The following is a 5,204-nucleotide window of genomic DNA, read 5'->3' on the forward strand; positions in this document are numbered from 1 at the left end:
TTCCAGTCTGTGCTGTTAGTGTTAAGTTGTAAAGTGCAATCCTAAACTAACATTGTCCGTGCGAGCGCCATAGAAACATTTGCATATCTGCATATATCTTACAACTGTACTATTTACCTCCTTGTGATAAAGCTTTGTCTACCTGAAAACACAGTCAAAGGCTACAGCTGCAAACCAAAGCCAACTCTAACAATGGCCAATAGCTCAACCACAGAAGCAGCCACTCGCTTTGGTCAGTCTTCTGTAACTTTAATTAGTACAAAGGAACCGTTTCACGAACTACCTGCTGTTTTCTGATGACCTCTGGGATCTTTTTATTTAGCCCTACACAAAGAAACCAATAAGGAAAGTTCATTGAGAAATAATGTATTCTTCTTTTGAGCTCAAAACTCAAAAGCCACTCTAAACACAATGAAGATTTCATGTAATACAAAGATGAGAACAGTCTCTCCAGTGGAAGATTGATAGAAAGCAACAAAAATGTGGATGACCAACCAACCAAAATATATATGTACTTGACAAATGCAGAATGCATATTGTTATATATAGACATTGTGTTTATTTTTGTTTTACTTCCCATTCAGTCAGTTGTTATTTTTATTTTATTTTTATTTTTGTGGTGAATACATGTTGTTAGAATGTCTTGTACTGTATGGTCTTTATCTGTTGTGTACTATTTTTATAGTCTTAAGTTATAATTAAAAAAAAAACTAAAAAAACGTAGGAACCAAACGTAAAAGGTCTAGTAAAGCCAAAAAACAATTTCATATTGATTTAAAGTGAGCTAGGTAAGTTTTACACTGAAATCAAAGATATAGCAATCGTAGACCATGGTATTTATTTTCAGTCAAACCAAAGTTACAAAGAATTCTGCCTCTGCTTATACGGGATATTAATACTAACAATACACTCCCCTCTGGAAACTTGCACTGGCCAACTTGTTGGAATGCTAGTTTTCAAATTTTAAAAAATCCAAACCCAAAAATGTTAAAATTCTTTAATAACTATGTTGTAAAAACATAGATGTTTTCTAAAACCTAGAAACTTTACACGTTGCTTTTTATGTGCTGTGCCAAGTCTTGATGATACTTTACCCAAACCAAGGGACCTCATAACCTAATTATGGTTATTGCTTTACAAACAGTTTTTGACAGAAGATGGCTGCTAGAGCTTAACATATGTACCAGCTCCATATGATGGAACGGGTTCTTGCAAACTAAGCTCATTGTTTATTCTTTGCTGGTGTCAGCGAGAATTATTTAAAGATTTACACAGTCATCTATCACACCAAATAGAAGGACACAACAGCTTTCAAAGGGGTTTTCCCACTTACCCAAAAGGCTTTCCGAAAGCTTCTACCTCTGCACAAAACATAATTAGAAACAAAAAAAAACAAGGCAGATAACATTAATTGTCACAGTATCACAGTCACTGCTACTTTCATGATGTTTGTCTATAGGTCATATCAGCAGAAAGCTCAGTTTATCTAGCATCTGATGAACATGTCACATTACTTATGGAAGGAGCACCCTTATGATAAATAGGGAAAGACTAACTATAAAAATGGGGCAATTAGTCTTCATATGTGTGTCCACCTTGGTTGTACAAAAATTAATGTGATACTTGCACCATCGAGAATGTGGCCAAAGACGACAATGCTTAAGTATGCATACCTCAGTAACAAAACATTGAAAGGAAGTCTCAGCCACAGAATGCATATACCTGTAGAGTTTTGCATGGGTTTTGTATAAATACAATTAAAAATAGCTGCTTGCACATATACCAGAAAAACCTCCAAAACGGCAGTTGCTTTGAAACTAGATGTTAGGTTTTTTGGGGTTTTCTGAGATGCTTGGTCTGTATTTTGATAATTGTGCATATTATGTAAAAATGTTGGTGGACCCATAAATGACCAGACTTTTTTCTAAGAAAAATGTTGCTTTAATGCATTTCATAAATTTTTAATCCTATATCATTGCTTGCTAGTAATAGCAAACCTGCTTCCCCGCTCTGCTTTGCGTAGCTGTTGTAAGGCTTTGAACTAATGTATGTATTTATTGCTTGAACTTCTGTGCATACCTTATAAAGCATAATGTCTGACAATTAAAATGGCTCATGTATTCTTGCTTCTATCATATGATGATGAAGGGAATCCATTTTGTTTTGTATACAGCTAATTTTACCTGTAGCACACACATCTGTTTATGTATTGGTGGTATATACCTGTTTATTTATCTTTTTGAGGTAAACTAATTTTTGATACTTTTTCATTACTGTGTACTGTGTGTTCATATCTTGAATTCTCTGACGTTAGAAGTCATGGTTGAATTGTAACAGCTGTTATTTGTTCTTGTATTCATGGCTTTCACTGCTGAATAAAATAAAAGGACCAAACCTAGGATTTGAAAGGAAACTGTCTACCTCTAACACCAGGGAGTTATCAGAGGTTTATTTTACATATTTTCATTATTTAAAACACAATTGCTTAGGGTGCTTTTGGCGCCTACATAAAGTATAGGCAGGCTGCCATCTATCTGTATGAGATTTCAGGTAGACTCATTATAAGCATGGAAATGCTAAAAGAAAAACTGTGTGACCTGTATATAAAGTTATATTTTTATTCATAACCCAAGGACATTGGCTTATTTTACAAAATGGCTGCCTGTACTCTATGTAGGAAAAAGGTGTTACTGAGATAGTGAATATATAGATTAAATTCTATATTGCTGAATTCATTGCATACTACATAAATTTGACCATCAATTCAATTTTCTTGTGACTGTTACAAGTATTACAGAAAATTTATTCTGAATGACTTTCATTTGAAAACCAAGACATTCGGGGAGGCAATCATACCCATGTTATACCCGCAGCTCCTTAACTCCATTTAGAAAATATTAGTTGAGGTAATTGGAAGCACAGGTAGAATAAATATCTACTGTATCACTGAAAAAAATATTTAAAATAATATTTAAAATATGTTGACATTGGTCACAATCACTTGAAGCTGTTGCAAATGTATACACATCCATACATAATGAGAAACTTGACATGCTAAAGTATAAAATTACCATTGTTCTTTTTTATTTGTTATTTTTTTAAATAAATCTTGGGTTTCTTGTACTTGTAGTTAATATACAATGTCTTACTCTTTTGGATTGTTGGTATAATTGTTCATATTATTCAGAATCTTTCACCCATGAGATCTGGTTCGCTAAAAGGATGTACATTTTTACTATATGTATAAACAATATTTCTGAACTGTTGGATGTAAACATGTATATGAAACCATTTCATTCATTTGCCTACATTTCTGGATTAAAATAAACTATCTAATTCTTTTGACCCAATTATTATTAGATTTATATTCAATACAGTTCAGTTGCCTATATTGTTACTGTATGCCTACAGATTTTACATGAATTACATGAAGTAGCAAAGCTCTTGTAAAGAAGAGCAGTGAGGACAGTCATCGATAATTAGCTATTATCAGATGTCATGGCTGAGCAGAAAATGCATAACATTGCATCACTTGGATCTTATTGTTGGAATAAATGTCCCACGTTGAGATACAGCTGTTACCGGTGTAGCTCTATTTCACTTAAACGTTTCTGCCTTCTTTGTCATCTATAAATGTGGTTGCCTGGGGCATAATGATTGAAGTAACCAGACTGGTAATATAACCAAGTCAGACCAACTGCTGAGCATGTGTACATGGTTTAAATCTACTTTAATTAAACAGTATTACAAACCCACATATAATGGGCATTCACTATATATATTATAAATATATACACAGTGAGCACAAAGTATTCAGACCCCATTTAAATTTTTCACTCGCTTCATTGCAGCCAATTGGTAAAATCAAAATAATGTTTGTTTTTTTTGCTCATTCGTGTGCATCTCAACGTGTCTGAAAAAGAGAGAAATGTAGATATTTTTGCTAATTTGTTAAACAAGAAAAACTGACATATCACATGGCTATACATTTTTTCTCAGTATTCAGCCTTTGCTCAGTATTGAGTATAAGAACCTTTTGAGCTAGTACAGCCATGGGTCTTCACAAGTTTTTCACATCTCTGCCATTCTTCCTTGCAGATCCTCTCCAATTCCCTCAGTTTTGGGTGAATGGTGAATGTTGGTGGACAGCCATTTTCAAGTCTGTCCAGAGATGCTCAATTGGGTTTAGGTCAGGGCTCTAGCTGGGCCAGTCAATAATTATCCCAGAGTTGTTCTGAAGCCACTGCTTTGTTATTTAAGCAGTATGCTTGGGATCATTGCCTTGCAGGATGGTGAAACATTGACCCAGTCTGAGGGCCAGAGCGCTCTGGAAGAGGTTTTCATTTATGATATCTATGTACTTGGCCCAATTAATCTTTCCTTCTACTGCAACCAGTCATCCTGTCCTGTCCTTGATGCTGCCACCACCATGTTTCACTGTTGGGATTGTATTTGGCAGATGATGAGCAATGCCTGGTTTTCTCCACATATACCACTTAAAATCAACATGATCTTAGGGTGTTTCTTTACCTCTCTCATGAAGGCTCTTCTCCCATGATTGCTTAGTTTGGCTGGATGGCCAAGATGAGAAAGAGTTTAGCATGAGGGGCTTTAGGTTCCATACATTTTGCTGTAGCCTGGAGCCCCTCAGGCTAATTTGCATATTATAGTTTGGCGGCATGACCAGGATGAGGAAGAGTTGTGGTTATCCCACACTTCTTCCATTTAAAGGTCATCTATCAGCAGCATGAATGATTGTAAACCAAGCACATGGACATACTGGTGTGTGCCCCCTCTGCCGGGACCTGCTCTTCTTTTAGCTGCTTATTCCCTGTTTTTTCCAGAAATAACATTTCACAAATATGCAAATGAGCCTGAAGGTTTTATTGGAGCCGGGAGCCACTTAGGCTAATCTGCATATTTTTTAAGCCTTTTATTCTTAACAACATAGGCATAAAAAGCTTAAAGAAAAGTAGATCCTGCTAGAGGGGGCAAGCTCCAGTATGTCAGTGTGCTTGGTTTACAACTCTTTATCCCGGTGGAGATGTCCTTTTAGGATTATGACTTTGCTAATCATCTTAATTAAACACAGCTTAACTCCAATGAAGAATTAGAGCCATGTCAAGGAGGATCAGAAGGACATGGTCAGCATGTGAGTTAAATATGGGTGTCCCAGCAAAGGGGCTGAATATTCATAACAATAT

General features: G+C 35.6%; 1 protein-coding gene across 13 annotated transcripts in view; it reads left to right on the top strand.

Moving 5' to 3' along the window:
* Positions 1-2,399, top strand: part of FOXP2 (forkhead box P2) — a 161,226-nt gene extending 158,827 nt beyond the window's left edge. For all 13 annotated transcript variants that reach the window (XM_072146929.1, XM_072146928.1, XM_072146932.1 and 10 more), the window contains one exon: positions 1-2,399. This exon is cut by the window's left edge and continues 816 nt beyond it. The gene's annotated coding sequence lies outside the window, so the exon portion shown is untranslated.
* The last annotated feature ends 2,805 nt before the right edge of the window (positions 2,400-5,204 follow it).

This window comes from Engystomops pustulosus, chromosome 4 (assembly GCF_040894005.1).
Source record: "Engystomops pustulosus chromosome 4, aEngPut4.maternal, whole genome shotgun sequence".
Taxonomy (NCBI): Eukaryota; Metazoa; Chordata; class Amphibia; order Anura; family Leptodactylidae; genus Engystomops; species Engystomops pustulosus.